Source organism: Elephas maximus, chromosome 4 (genome assembly GCF_024166365.1).
Source record: "Elephas maximus indicus isolate mEleMax1 chromosome 4, mEleMax1 primary haplotype, whole genome shotgun sequence".
Taxonomy (NCBI): Eukaryota; Metazoa; Chordata; class Mammalia; order Proboscidea; family Elephantidae; genus Elephas; species Elephas maximus.
The window spans coordinates 4,726,381-4,742,712 of record NC_064822.1 but is presented as its reverse complement, the minus strand read 5'-3'; positions in this window follow the sequence as shown (position 1 = coordinate 4,742,712).

Genomic DNA, 16,332 nt, shown 5'->3' with positions numbered 1-16,332 from the left:
GGAGCCGAACGGAGCTGGAATGAGCCAAATAGAGACCAAGAAAATGAGCCAAGCTAGATCGAGCCAAATCGCACCTAATCGCATCCTATTGCATCGAATCTCGTCGAAGTCCATCCAGTCCCACCAAAACCCATCGAATCTCATGAAATCTCACCGAATCCCGTCCAATTGTGTCAAATCGGGTCGAATCGAATGCAATCGAATTCAGTAGAACAGCTTAGAGTAGTGCAGGTTAGGCTGGGATTCAATAGGGTAGGGCACAGAGGAATAAACTAGAGAAGCATAGAGTAGAAGAGAATACAAAGAGTAGAATGGAGTAGAGTGGAGTAGAGTAGACTAGTCAGAGTCGAGTAGTGCAGAATAGAGATGAATAGATCCAATTCGAGCTGAATCGAGTCGAATGGAGAGGAAATGAGACAAATCTCCATGAATCGAATAGATTAGAGTAGGGTGGGGGAGAAGAGAATAGAATAGTGTAGAATGGAGTCGAACAGAGTAGAATGGTGTGGAATGGAGTCGAATGGAGCCAAATAGAGACGAATAAAGTAGAAAAGAGTTGAATAGAGCTGAACAGGGCCGGATAAGTTTGGATCGAGCCTAATGATGCTGAATCGAGGAGAATCGAGCCAAATTGACCCGATTCAAGCCAAATCGAGCTAAATCAAGCCAATTCAAGCCTAATCCCATGGAATCGCCTTGAAAGGCATTGAATCGAATGGAATAGATTAGAGTAGAGGAGGGTAGAGTAGGAGGGGTTAGACTAGAACAGAACAGAACACAAGAGAAAGAATCGAATAGAATGAAGTAGAGACGAGTACAGTAGAATAGAGTCCAATAGAGTTGAATAGAGCCAAAGAGAGCTGAATGCAGCCGAATCCACCAAATTCGAGGTGAATCGAGAAGAATCATGTCGAATCGCGTTGAAAAGTGTCGAATCCAATCAACTAGTTTAGTGTAGGGCAGGTAAGATGAGGGGAGGGTAGAAAAGAATAGATTAGAATAGACCAGAGAGAATAGAGAAGAGTAGACTAGAGTCAAATCCTGCCGAAAAGAGCCGAATAGAGAGGAAAAGGGCCAAGTCCAACCGAATCGAGTTGAATTCGCACAAAAAGGAGCTGATTCGAGCCGATATGACCTGAATCAGGTCGAATCCCGTTCAAGTCTGTTGAATAGAATAGAACAGATTACCGCAGGCTAAGTTAGAGTAGGGTAGGATAGACCAAAATGCAGTAGAACAGAACAGGATAGAAGAGAACTGAAAGAATAGAATAGGGTCGAGTAGTGCAGAGTCTAGAAGAATAGAGTTGAATATTGCCGACTAGAGTGAAATAGAGCCCCAAAGACCCAACGTGATAGAAATCAAGATGAATGGCGCCGAATCCCGCAGAATCATGCTGGATCGCGTCGAATCCCGTTGAGTTGCATTGAATCCCATCCATTCAAGTCCAATCCAATCGAATCGATTAGAATAGACTAGAGAAGGGTAGAGTACAAGACAATTGAATAGAGAAGAATACAGTCGGATGGAGTAGAATGGTGTAGAATGGAGTTGAAAAGAGATAATAGAGTTGAGTAGACTCATAGAGCCATATAGAGTTGAATAGAGCCTATTCAAGCTGAATAGAGCTGACCAGGGCGAAATGGAGCCGATTAGAACTGAATCGAACCGATTGGAGCCCAAGAGGGATGAATGGAGTGCAACGGAGCCGGTTGGAGCCGAATCGCATCGAAATGCGTGGAATCGAATCCAGTGGAATAGATTAGAGTAGGGTTGGTTAAAATAGAGTAGAAGAGAATTGAACACAGTAAAAGAGAATAAAAAGAATACAAGAGAATCGAGTCCAAAAGGTTAGAGCAGAGCAGAATAGTGTAGAGTAGAACAGAGTCGAATAGAGTCGAATCGAGCCAAATGGAGAAGAAACAAGGCAAATCGCGTTGAATCCCCTCGAACCAATTCCAGTCAATTAGGGTAGGGTAGAGTAAAATAGTGTTGAGTGGAGTAGAATGCTGTGCAACGCAATCGAATGGAGTCGAAAAGAGTAGAAAAGAGCCGAATAGAGCCGAATGGTGCTGAAGAGGGCCGAAGAGGGCCGAATCGAGCTGAATTGAGCCAAATCCAGCAAATCGAGCCTAATGGAGCCCAATTGAGCCTAATCCAGCTGAATCGACACTCTTCGAGCCAAATGGAGCCGAATGGACATGAATCGAACCAATTCGACCTGAATCGTGTCCAAATTCATGGAATCGAATTGAACAGATTAGAGTAGGGGAGGTTCGGGTATGGCAGGGTGGAATAGAGTAGAGTAGCATAGAATAAAACAGAAGAGACTAGAAGAGAACAGAACAATACAGAACGAATACAGAAAACAGTAGGCTAGAGTAGCGTAGAGGGAAACAGAGTAGAGTAGAATAGATTCGAACAGAGCTAAATAGAGCCAAACTGAGCCGAATCGTGTCCAAATGGGTTGAATCCAATCCAATCAAATGGATTAGAATAGAGTAGAGTTGGGTAGCATAGGGTAGGGTAGAATAGAGTAGAATAGAACAGAACAGAATAGGAAGAATAAAGAAAATAGAGAAGGGTAGATGAGAGTACCATAGAGTAGGCTAGTGTATAACAGGGTAGACTCGAATACAGCTGGATAGAGCCGAATGGAGTCAAAATGAGAGGAATCACGTCTAATCGATTCGAGTAAATTAGGGTGGTGTAGGATAGAGTAGAGCAGAATAGTGTAGAATGGTGTGGAATAAATAGAATGGAGTAGAATGGAGTCAAATAGAGACAAAAAGAGTAGAGAGGAGTCGAATAGAGCAGAATAGGGCCGAAAGAGGCCGAATTGAGCAGAATCGAAGCAACTCAAGCCAAAACGAGCCAAATGGAGCCGAATAGAGCCAAATGGAATCAAATCGAGCTGATTCTCAAGCTTAATCACGTTGAATCCCGTTCAATGCATCCAATCCAATCCAAACGTCTAGATTAGAGAAGGGGAGAGGAGGGTGGAATAGAATAGAAGAGATTAGAACAGAATAGAAGGAATAGAATAGAGTAGAAAAGAGTAGGGTCGAATAGACTCGAATAGAGTCGATTAGAGACGAATAGAGAAAACAGAGCTGAATGGAGCCGAATAGAGACGTAAAGGAGCCATATAGAGCCGATTCGCACCTAATCGAGCTGAATCAAGCAGAATCACGCCGACTGTCACTGAATAGCGTCGAATCACATCGAATCACGTCGAATCGCATCAAATCACATCGTTTTGTGTCGGACCGGGTCGAATCGCTTCGTATCGCATCGGATTGCATCGAATGTCGTCGAATCACGACGAATCACGTCCCATCACGTCCAATAACTTCGAATTGCGTCCAATCTCCTAGAATTCTGCTGAATCACGTCGAATCGTATGGAATCTCGTCTAATCTCTTTGAATCCCGTCAAATGCCTTCGGACCTTGTCGAATCCCGTCGAATCCTGTCCAATCGCGTCGAAGTGAATCGAATTGAATCAAATAGATTCAAGTAGGGTGGGTTTGGGTGGGGTGCCGTAGGCTTGGGTAGGGTAGGATAGAACAGAGTCCAACAGAATAGGAGAGAACAGAACAGAAGAGAAAGAATCCAGCAGAATAGAATAGAGTAGAAAAGAGTCAGATAGTGCAGAACATAGGGGAATTGAGGCGAATGGAGACAAAACAAGATGAATCGCGTTGAATCGCTTCGAATCGGGTCAAATCGAATCCATTAGAATAGATTAGGGTAGGGAAGGGTAGGCGAGAATAGAGGAGAATAGTGCAGAATGGTGTGGAATGGATTAGAACGGAGCCGACTAGAGACGAATAGAGTAGAAAAGAGTCGAATAGAGCATAGTTGGGCCGAATAGGGCCAAAGAAGGCCTAATCAAGCAGAATCCAGCAGAATCGATGCCATTGGAGCTGAATGGAGCAAAATGGAACCCAATCGAACCGACTCGAAGCGAATTGATCTGATTCAAGCCTAATCGGGTCGAATGGCGTAAAAAGGCGATGACTCGAACTGAATCAAAGATTAGAGAAGGGGAGGGGAGCGGCTGGGAGGGTAGAACAGAATAGAATAGAACAGTACATAATAGAAGGAACAGAAGATAGCACAGTACGGTAGAGCAGAGAAGAATAAAGTAGAGAAGAGTAGAGTCGAATAGAGTGGAGTAGTGCAGAATAGAGCTGAATAGAGCCAATTCTAGCCGAATCGAGCCCAATGGAAACAAAACGTGATGAATCGCGTCGAATAGCGTCCAATCGAATCCATTAGAATAGATTAGAGTAGGGTAGGGTAGAACAGAATAGAGTAGAATCGAGTCGAATGGAGTTGCATAGAGAAAACTAGAGTAGAAAAGAGTCGAATCGAGCCGAATAAGGCTGAACCAAGTCGAATTGAGTTGAAACAAGCTGAATCGAAGCGATTCAAGCCAAATCGAGCTGAATCGAGCTGATGGTGCCGAATGAGCCGATTCAAGCATCATCGCGTCCAATCCCATTGAAATGCTTTGAATCGAATCCAATTGAATAGATTCGAAAAGGTTAGGGTAGGGTGGTTTTTGATAGGGTAGACTAGGGTAGACGAAAGCAGACTAGAGTAGAGTAGACAAGAGAAGTCTAGAGTAGTAGCCTAGACACGACAGCTGGACTAGTCAGACTAGTGGTATAGATCAGTAGGCTAGACAACTAGCCTTGAAGAGTACCCTTGCCCTGACAAGTCCCCTAAATTCTGAATCTGAACTACTCCCCTTGCCTTAAGTAGTATCCTGAACTAGTAGCCTTGTCTGAACTACTCCCCTTAACTAGTAGCCTTGCCTTAAGTAATAGTCTTAATGTCTACCCTTGCCTTACTAGTACCCTGAACTAGTAGCCCTGCCTTAACTAGTACCCTGGCCTTCACCAGTAGCCTTAACTAGTACCCTGGCCTTCACTCGTACCCTTGCCTCAACTAGTACCCTTCACTAGTACCCTCGCCTTAACTAGTAGTCTTAACTAGTACCTGGCCTTCTCAGTCCCCATAAGTCCTACCCTGGCCTTAACCAGCTGCCTTAACTGGTACCCTGGTCTTAACTAGTAGTATTCACTTGTACCCTTGAATCCACTGGTAGCCTAAACTAGTCGTCTTGCCTTAAGTAGTAGCCTTCACTTGTACCTTGCCTTAACTGGTATCCTTAACTAGTACCTGTGCCTTAACTAGTACTCTTAACTAGTACAGCGGCCATAACGAGTAGCCTGAACTAGTAGCCTTGTCTGAATTAGTCCCCTGAACTAGTAGCCTTGCTTTAAGTAACGTCTGCCCTTGCCTTACTAGTACCCTAAACTAGTAGCCAAGCCTTAACTACTACCCCTAACTAGTAGCCTTGCCGTAACTAGTACCCTTGCCTTAACCAGTTGCCTTAAGTAGTACCCCGGCCTTAACTTGAAGTATCAACTTGTAAACTTGCATCAACTAGTAGCCTTAACTAGTACTTTTGCCTTAAGTAGTGGCCTGAACTAGTACTCGTGCCTTAGCTAGTACCCTTAACTAGTAGCCTTGCCTTCACTACTCCCCTGGCCTTCTCCAGTAGCCTTAACTAAGACCCTGGCCTTCACTGGTAGCCTTAAATAGTACCCTTAACTAGTACCCTCGCATTCACTAGTAGTCTGAACTAATACCCTGGCCATATCAGTACCCAGAACTACTACCCTTGCCGTAACCAGTTTCCTTAAGTAGTACCCTGGCCTTAACTAGTAGTATTCACTTGTATTTTTGCATCAACGAGTAGCCTTAACTAGTACTCTTGCCTTAAGTAGTGGCCTGAAGTAGTACTCGTGCCTTAGCTAGTACTCTTAACTAGTAGAGTGCCCCTAACTAGTATCCTGAACTAGTAGCCTTCTCTAAACTACTACCCTTAACTGGTTGCCTTGCCTTCACTAGTACCCTGGCCTTCTCCAGTAGCCTTAACTAAGACCCTGGCCTTCACTGGTAGCCTTAAATAGTACCCTTAACTAGTACCCTCGCATTCACTAGTAGTCTGAACTAATACCCTGGCCATATCAGTACCCAGAACTACTACCCTTGCCGTAACCAGTTTCCTTAAGTAGTACCCTGGCCTTAACTAGTAGTATTCACTTGTATTTTTGCATCAACGAGTAGCCTTAACTAGTACTCTTGCCTTAAGTAGTGGCCTGAAGTAGTACTCGTGCCTTAGCTAGTACTCTTAACTAGTAGAGTGCCCCTAACTAGTATCCTGAACTAGTAGCCTTCTCTAAACTACTACCCTTAACTAGTTGCCTTGCCTTCACTAGTACCCTGGCCTCCAGTAGCCTTAACTAAGACCCTGGCCTTCATTGGTAGCCTTAAATAGTACCCTTAACTAGTACCCTCGCATTCACTAGTAGTCTGAACTAGTACCCTGGCCGTATCAGTACCCAGAACTACTACCCTTGCCGTAACCAGTTGCCTTAACTAGTACCCTGGCCCTAACTAGTAGTATTCACTTGTAATCTTGCATCAACCAGTAGCCTTAACTAGTACTCTTGCCTTAAGCAGTGGCCTTTATTTGTACCTTGCCTTAACTAGCAGCCTTAACTAGCACCCGTGCCTTTACTAGTACTCTTACCTAGTACAGTGCCCCTAACTAGTATCCTGAACTGGTAGCCTTGTCCTAACTAGTACCCTTAACTAGGAGCCTTGCCTTAAGGAAGAGTCTTAATGGCTACCCTTGCCTCAACAAGTACCCTTAACTAGTACCCTTGCATTAACTAGTAGTCTTAACTAGTACCCTGGCCTTATCAGTACCCATAACTACTACCCTTGCCTTAACCAGTTGCCTTACCTAGCAACCTGGACTTAGCCAGTACTATTAACATGTACCCTTGCATCGACTAGTAGACAACACTAGTACTCTTGCCTGAAGTAGTGGCCTTAACTCGTTCCTTGCCTTCCTAGTAGCCTTAACTAGTACTCTGAACTAGTACAGTGGCCCTAACTAGTATTCTGAACTAGAAGCCTTGTGGTAACTAGTACCCTTAACGAGTCGCCTTGCCTTAAGGAACAGTCTTAAGGTCTACCCTTGCCTTACTAGTCCTCTTAACTAGTAGCCAAACCTTAGCTAGTACCCTGAAGGAGTAGCCTTGCACGGACTAGTAGCCCAGCCTTAACTAGTACCCTGGCCGTCACTAGTACCCTTGCCTCAACTAGTACCCTGGCATTAACTAGTAGTCTTAACTAGTACCCTGGCCTTCTCGCTACCCATAACTACTACCCTTGCCTTGACCAGTTGCCTTAACTAGTACCCTGGCCTTAATTAGTAGTATGAACTTGTACCCTTGCATCAACTAGTAGCCTAAACTAATACGCTTGCCTGAAGTCGTAGCCTTCACTTGTACCTTGCCTTCCTAGTAGCCTTAACTAGTACCCGTCCATGAACTAGTACTCTTAGCTAGTACAGTGGCCCTAACTAGTAGCCTGAACTAGTCCCCTTGCCTTAGGTAGTCCCTTTTCCAAACTAGTACCCTTCTTGAGTACCCCTATGGAGTAGGGTATGGTACAGTAGGGTGTCATAAGGTAGGGTAGCAGACGGTAGAACAGAGAAAACAGAATCCAATAGAATAGAAGAGGATAAGTCAGGATAGCTTAGTTTCGTGTAGGGTATGGTAGAGTAGCATAGGATGGAATAGAGAAAAGAGAAAACGAGAATCCAATACAACAGAATCGAAAAGAAGAGACTAGATGAGGAAAGACTAGGGCGGGATAGGGTTCTGTAGAATAGAAGAGCGTAGAATGGTGTGGAATGGAGTCAAACGCAGTCAAACCGAGATGAATAGACTAGAAAAGAGTTGAATAGAGCGGAATAGCACCGAATAGGGACATATAGGGCTGAGTCGAGCCCAATCAAGTCCAATCGACCAGATTCGAGCTGAATGGAGCCGAACAGAGCTGGAATGAGCCAAATAGAGACCAAGAAAATGAGCCAAGCTAGATCGAGCCAAATCGCACCTAATCGCATCCTATTGCATCGAATCTCGTCGAAGTCCATCCAGTCCCACCAAAACCCATCGAATCTCATGAAATCTCACCGAATCCCGTCCAATTGTGTCAAATCGGGTCGAATCGAATGCAATCGAATTCAGTAGAACAGCTTAGAGTAGTGCAGGTTAGGCTGGGATTCAATAGGGTAGGGCACAGAGGAATAGACTAGAGAAGCATAGAGTAGAAGAGAATACAAAGAGTAGAATGGAGTAGAGTGGAGTAGAGTAGACTAGTCAGAGTCGAGTAGTGCAGAATAGAGATGAATAGATCCAATTCGAGCTGAATCGAGTCGAATGGAGAGGAAATGAGACAAATCTCCATGAATCGAATAGATTAGAGTAGGGTGGGGGAGAAGAGAATAGAATAGTGTAGAATGGAGTCGAACAGAGTAGAATGGTGTGGAATGGAGTCGAATGGAGCCAAATAGAGACGAATAAAGTAGAAAAGAGTTGAATAGAGCTGAACAGGGCCGGATAAGTTTGGATCGAGCCTAATGATGCTGAATCGAGGAGAATCGAGCCAAATTGACCCGATTCAAGCCAAATCGAGCTAAATCAAGCCAATTCAAGCCTAATCCCATGGAATCGCCTTGAAAGGCATTGAATCGAATGGAATAGATTAGAGTAGAGGAGGGTAGAGTAGGAGGGGTTAGACTAGAACAGAACAGAACACAAGAGAAAGAATCGAATAGAATGAAGTAGAGACGAGTACAGTAGAATAGAGTCCAATAGAGTTGAATAGAGCCAAAGAGAGCTGAATGCAGCCGAATCCACCAAATTCGAGGTGAATCGAGAAGAATCATGTCGAATCGCGTTGAAAAGTGTCGAATCCAATCAACTAGTTTAGTGTAGGGCAGGTAAGATGAGGGGAGGGTAGAAAAGAATAGATTAGAATAGACCAGAGAGAATAGAGAAGAGTAGACTAGAGTCAAATCCTGCCGAAAAGAGCCGAATAGAGAGGAAAAGGGCCAAGTCCAACCGAATCGAGTTGAATTCGCACAAAAAGGAGCTGATTCGAGCCGATATGACCTGAATCAGGTCGAATCCCGTTCAAGTCTGTTGAATAGAATAGAACAGATTACCGCAGGCTAAGTTAGAGTAGGGTAGGATAGACCAAAATGCAGTAGAACAGAACAGGATAGAAGAGAACTGAAAGAATAGAATAGGGTCGAGTAGTGCAGAGTCTAGAAGAATAGAGTTGAATATTGCCGACTAGAGTGAAATAGAGCCCCAAAGACCCAACGTGATAGAAATCAAGATGAATGGCGCCGAATCCCGCAGAATCATGCTGGATCGCGTCGAATCCCGTTGAGTTGCATTGAATCCCATCCATTCAAGTCCAATCCAATCGAATCGATTAGAATAGACTAGAGAAGGGTAGAGTACAAGACAATTGAATAGAGAAGAATACAGTCGGATGGAGTAGAATGGTGTAGAATGGAGTTGAAAAGAGATAATAGAGTTGAGTAGACTCATAGAGCCATATAGAGTTGAATAGAGCCTATTCAAGCTGAATAGAGCTGACCAGGGCGAAATGGAGCCGATTAGAACTGAATCGAACCGATTGGAGCCCAAGAGGGATGAATGGAGTGCAACGGAGCCGGTTGGAGCCGAATCGCATCGAAATGCGTGGAATCGAATCCAGTGGAATAGATTAGAGTAGGGTTGGTTAAAATAGAGTAGAAGAGAATTGAACACAGTAAAAGAGAATAAAAAGAATACAAGAGAATCGAGTCCAAAAGGTTAGAGCAGAGCAGAATAGTGTAGAGTAGAACAGAGTCGAATAGAGTCGAATCGAGCCAAATGGAGAAGAAACAAGGCAAATCGCGTTGAATCCCCTCGAACCAATTCCAGTCAATTAGGGTAGGGTAGAGTAAAATAGTGTTGAGTGGAGTAGAATGCTGTGCAACGCAATCGAATGGAGTCGAAAAGAGTAGAAAAGAGCCGAATAGAGCCGAATGGTGCTGAAGAGGGCCGAAGAGGGCCGAATCGAGCTGAATTGAGCCAAATCCAGCAAATCGAGCCTAATGGAGCCCAATTGAGCCTAATCCAGCTGAATCGACACTCTTCGAGCCAAATGGAGCCGAATGGACATGAATCGAACCAATTCGACCTGAATCGTGTCCAAATTCATGGAATCGAATTGAACAGATTAGAGTAGGGGAGGTTCGGGTATGGCAGGGTGGAATAGAGTAGAGTAGCATAGAATAAAACAGAAGAGACTAGAAGAGAACAGAACAATACAGAACGAATACAGAAAACAGTAGGCTAGAGTAGCGTAGAGGGAAACAGAGTAGAGTAGAATAGATTCGAACAGAGCTAAATAGAGCCAAACTGAGCCGAATCGTGTCCAAATGGGTTGAATCCAATCCAATCAAATGGATTAGAATAGAGTAGAGTTGGGTAGCATAGGGTAGGGTAGAATAGAGTAGAATAGAACAGAACAGAATAGGAAGAATAAAGAAAATAGAGAAGGGTAGACGAGAGTACCATAGAGTAGGCTAGTGTATAACAGGGTAGACTCGAATACAGCTGGATAGAGCCGAATGGAGTCAAAATGAGAGGAATCACGTCTAATCGATTCGAGTAAATTAGGGTGGTGTAGGATAGAGTAGAGCAGAATAGTGTAGAATGGTGTGGAATAAATAGAATGGAGTAGAATGGAGTCAAATAGAGACAAAAAGAGTAGAGAGGAGTCGAATAGAGCAGAATAGGGCCGAAAGAGGCCGAATTGAGCAGAATCGAAGCAACTCAAGCCAAAACGAGCCAAATGGAGCCGAATAGAGCCAAATGGAATCAAATCGAGCTGATTCTCAAGCTTAATCACGTTGAATCCCGTTCAATGCATCCAATCCAATCCAAACGTCTAGATTAGAGAAGGGGAGAGGAGGGTGGAATAGAATAGAAGAGATTAGAACAGAATAGAAGGAATAGAATAGAGTAGAAAAGAGTAGGGTCGAATAGACTCGAATAGAGTCGATTAGAGACGAATAGAGAAAACAGAGCTGAATGGAGCCGAATAGAGACGTAAAGGAGCCATATAGAGCCGATTCGCACCTAATCGAGCTGAATCAAGCAGAATCACGCCGACTGTCACTGAATAGCGTCGAATCACATCGAATCACGTCGAATCGCATCAAATCACATCGTTTTGTGTCGGACCGGGTCGAATCGCTTCGTATCGCATCGGATTGCATCGAATGTCGTCGAATCACGACGAATCACGTCCCATCACGTCCAATAACTTCGAATTGCGTCCAATCTCCTAGAATTCTGCTGAATCACGTCGAATCGTATGGAATCTCGTCTAATCTCTTTGAATCCCGTCAAATGCCTTCGGACCTTGTCGAATCCCGTCGAATCCTGTCCAATCGCGTCGAAGTGAATCGAATTGAATCAAATAGATTCAAGTAGGGTGGGTTTGGGTGGGGTGCCGTAGGGTTGGGTAGGGTAGGATAGAACAGAGTCCAACAGAATAGGAGAGAACAGAACAGAAGAGAAAGAATCCAGCAGAATAGAATAGAGTAGAAAAGAGTCAGATAGTGCAGAACATAGGGGAATTGAGGCGAATGGAGACAAAACAAGATGAATCGCGTTGAATCGCTTCGAATCGGGTCAAATCGAATCCATTAGAATAGATTAGGGTAGGGAAGGGTAGGCGAGAATAGAGGAGAATAGTGCAGAATGGTGTGGAATGGATTAGAACGGAGCCGACTAGAGACGAATAGAGTAGAAAAGAGTCGAATAGAGCATATTTGGGCCGAATAGGGCCAAAGAAGGCCTAATCAAGCAGAATCCAGCAGAATCGATGCCATTGGAGCTGAATGGAGCAAAATGGAACCCAATCGAACCGACTCGAAGCGAATTGATCTGATTCAAGCCTAATCGGGTCGAATGGCGTAAAAAGGCGATGACTCGAACTGAATCAAAGATTAGAGAAGGGGAGGGGAGCGGCTGGGAGGGTAGAACAGAATAGAATAGAACAGTACATAATAGAAGGAACAGAAGATAGCACAGTACGGTAGAGCAGAGAAGAATAAAGTAGAGAAGAGTAGAGTCGAATAGAGTGGAGTAGTGCAGAATAGAGCTGAATAGAGCCAATTCTAGCCGAATCGAGCCCAATGGAAACAAAACGTGATGAATCGCGTCGAATAGCGTCCAATCGAATCCATTAGAATAGATTAGAGTAGGGTAGGGTAGAACAGAATAGAGTAGAATCGAGTCGAATGGAGTTGCATAGAGAAAACTAGAGTAGAAAAGAGTCGAATCGAGCCGAATAAGGCTGAACCAAGTCGAATTGAGTTGAAACAAGCTGAATCGAAGCGATTCAAGCCAAATCGAGCTGAATCGAGCTGATGGTGCCGAATGAGCCGATTCAAGCATCATCGCGTCCAATCCCATTGAAATGCTTTGAATCGAATCCAATTGAATAGATTCGAAAAGGTTAGGGTAGGGTGGTTTTTGATAGGGTAGACTAGGGTAGACGAAAGCAGACTAGAGTAGAGTAGACAAGAGAAGTCTAGAGTAGTAGCCTAGACACGACAGCTGGACTAGTCAGACTAGTGGTATAGATCAGTAGGCTAGACAACTAGCCTTGAAGAGTACCCTTGCCCTGACAAGTCCCCTAAATTCTGAATCTGAACTACTCCCCTTGCCTTAAGTAGTATCCTGAACTAGTAGCCTTGTCTGAACTACTCCCCTTAACTAGTAGCCTTGCCTTAAGTAATAGTCTTAATGTCTACCCTTGCCTTACTAGTACCCTGAACTAGTAGCCCTGCCTTAACTAGTACCCTGGCCTTCACCAGTAGCCTTAACTAGTACCCTGGCCTTCACTCGTACCCTTGCCTCAACTAGTACCCTTCACTAGTACCCTCGCCTTAACTAGTAGTCTTAACTAGTACCTGGCCTTCTCAGTCCCCATAAGTCCTACCCTGGCCTTAACCAGCTGCCTTAACTGGTACCCTGGTCTTAACTAGTAGTATTCACTTGTACCCTTGAATCCACTGGTAGCCTAAACTAGTCGTCTTGCCTTAAGTAGTAGCCTTCACTTGTACCTTGCCTTAACTGGTATCCTTAACTAGTACCTGTGCCTTAACTAGTACTCTTAACTAGTACAGCGGCCATAACGAGTAGCCTGAACTAGTAGCCTTGTCTGAATTAGTCCCCTGAACTAGTAGCCTTGCTTTAAGTAACGTCTGCCCTTGCCTTACTAGTACCCTAAACTAGTAGCCAAGCCTTAACTACTGCCCCTAACTAGTAGCCTTGCCGTAACTAGTACCCTTGCCTTAACCAGTTGCCTTAAGTAGTACCCCGGCCTTAACTTGAAGTATCAACTTGTAAACTTGCATCAACTAGTAGCCTTAACTAGTACTTTTGCCTTAAGTAGTGGCCTGAACTAGTACTCGTGCCTTAGCTAGTACCCTTAACTAGTAGCCTTGCCTTCACTACTCCCCTGGCCTTCTCCAGTAGCCTTAACTAAGACCCTGGCCTTCACTGGTAGCCTTAAATAGTACCCTTAACTAGTACCCTCGCATTCACTAGTAGTCTGAACTAATACCCTGGCCATATCAGTACCCAGAACTACTACCCTTGCCGTAACCAGTTTCCTTAAGTAGTACCCTGGCCTTAACTAGTAGTATTCACTTGTATTTTTGCATCAACTAGTAGCCTTAACTAGTACTCTTGCCTTAAGTAGTGGCCTGAAGTAGTACTCGTGCCTTAGCTAGTACTCTTAACTAGTAGAGTGCCCCTAACTAGTATCCTGAACTAGTAGCCTTCTCTAAACTACTACCCTTAACTAGTTGCCTTGCCTTCACTAGTACCCTGGCCTTCTCCAGTAGCCTTAACTAAGACCCTGGCCTTCATTGGTAGCCTTAAATAGTACCCTTAACTAGTACCCTCGCATTCACTAGTAGTCTGAACTAGTACCCTGGCCGTATCAGTACCCAGAACTACTACCCTTGCCGTAACCAGTTGCCTTAACTAGTACCCTGGCCCTAACTAGTAGTATTCACTTGTAATCTTGCATCAACCAGTAGCCTTAACTAGTACTCTTGCCTTAAGCAGTGGCCTTTATTTGTACCTTGCCTTAACTAGCAGCCTTAACTAGCACCCGTGCCTTTACTAGTACTCTTACCTAGTACAGTGCCCCTAACTAGTATCCTGAACTGGTAGCCTTGTCCTAACTAGTACCCTTAACTAGGAGCCTTGCCTTAAGGAAGAGTCTTAATGGCTACCCTTGCCTCAACAAGTACCCTTAACTAGTACCCTTGCATTAACTAGTAGTCTTAACTAGTACCCTGGCCTTATCAGTACCCATAACTACTACCCTTGCCTTAACCAGTTGCCTTACCTAGCAACCTGGACTTAGCCAGTACTATTAACATGTACCCTTGCATCGACTAGTAGACAACACTAGTACTCTTGCCTGAAGTAGTGGCCTTAACTCGTTCCTTGCCTTCCTAGTAGCCTTAACTAGTACTCTGAACTAGTACAGTGGCCCTAACTAGTATTCTGAACTAGAAGCCTTGTGGTAACTAGTACCCTTAACGAGTCGCCTTGCCTTAAGGAACAGTCTTAAGGTCTACCCTTGCCTTACTAGTCCTCTTAACTAGTAGCCAAACCTTAGCTAGTACCCTGAAGGAGTAGCCTTGCACGGACTAGTAGCCCAGCCTTAACTAGTACCCTGGCCGTCACTAGTACCCTTGCCTCAACTAGTACCCTGGCATTAACTAGTAGTCTTAACTAGTACCCTGGCCTTCTCGCTACCCATAACTACTACCCTTGCCTTGACCAGTTGCCTTAACTAGTACCCTGGCCTTAATTAGTAGTATGAACTTGTACCCTTGCATCAACTAGTAGCCTAAACTAATACGCTTGCCTGAAGTCGTAGCCTTCACTTGTACCTTGCCTTCCTAGTAGCCTTAACTAGTACCCGTCCATGAACTAGTACTCTTAGCTAGTACAGTGGCCCTAACTAGTAGCCTGAACTAGTCCCCTTGCCTTAGGTAGTCCCTTTTCCAAACTAGTACCCTTCTTGAGTACCCCTATGGAGTAGGGTATGGTACAGTAGGGTGTCATAAGGTAGGGTAGCAGACGGTAGAACAGAGAAAACAGAATCCAATAGAATAGAAGAGGATAAGTCAGGATAGCTTAGTTTCGTGTAGGGTATGGTAGAGTAGCATCGGATGGAATAGAGAAAAGAGAAAACGAGAATCCAATACAACAGAATCGAAAAGAAGAGACTAGATGAGGAAAGACTAGGGCGGGATAGGGTTCTGTAGAATAGAAGAGCGTAGAATGGTGTGGAATGGAGTCAAACGCAGTCAAACCGAGATGAATAGACTAGAAAAGAGTTGAATAGAGCGGAATAGCACCGAATAGGGACATATAGGGCTGAGTCGAGCCCAATCAAGTCCAATCGACCAGATTCGAGCTGAATGGAGCCGAACGGAGCTGGAATGAGCCAAATAGAGACCAAGAAAATGAGCCAAGCTAGATCGAGCCAAATCGCACCTAATCGCATCCTATTGCATCGAATCTCGTCGAAGTCCATCCAGTCCCACCAAAACCCATCGAATCTCATGAAATCTCACCGAATCCCGTCCAATTGTGTCAAATCGGGTCGAATCGAATGCAATCGAATTCAGTAGAACAGCTTAGAGTAGTGCAGGTTAGGCTGGGATTCAATAGGGTAGGGCACAGAGGAATAGACTAGAGAAGCATAGAGTAGAAGAGAATACAAAGAGTAGAATGGAGTAGAGTGGAGTAGAGTAGACTAGTCAGAGTCGAGTAGTGCAGAATAGAGATGAATAGATCCAATTCGAGCTGAATCGAGTCGAATGGAGAGGAAATGAGACAAATCTCCATGAATCGAATAGATTAGAGTAGGGTGGGGGAGAAGAGAATAGAATAGTGTAGAATGGAGTCGAACAGAGTAGAATGGTGTGGAATGGAGTCGAATGGAGCCAAATAGAGACGAATAAAGTAGAAAAGAGTTGAATAGAGCTGAACAGGGCCGGATAAGTTTGGATCGAGCCTAATGATGCTGAATCGAGGAGAATCGAGCCAAATTGACCCGATTCAAGCCAAATCGAGCTAAATCAAGCCAATTCAAGCCTAATCCCATGGAATCGCCTTGAAAGGCATTGAATCGAATGGAATAGATTAGAGTAGAGGAGGGTAGAGTAGGAGGGGTTAGACTAGAACAGAACAGAACACAAGAGAAAGAATCGAATAGAATGAAGTAGAGACGAGTACAGTAGAATAGAGTCCAATAGAGTTGAATAGAGCCAAAGAGAGCTGAATGCAG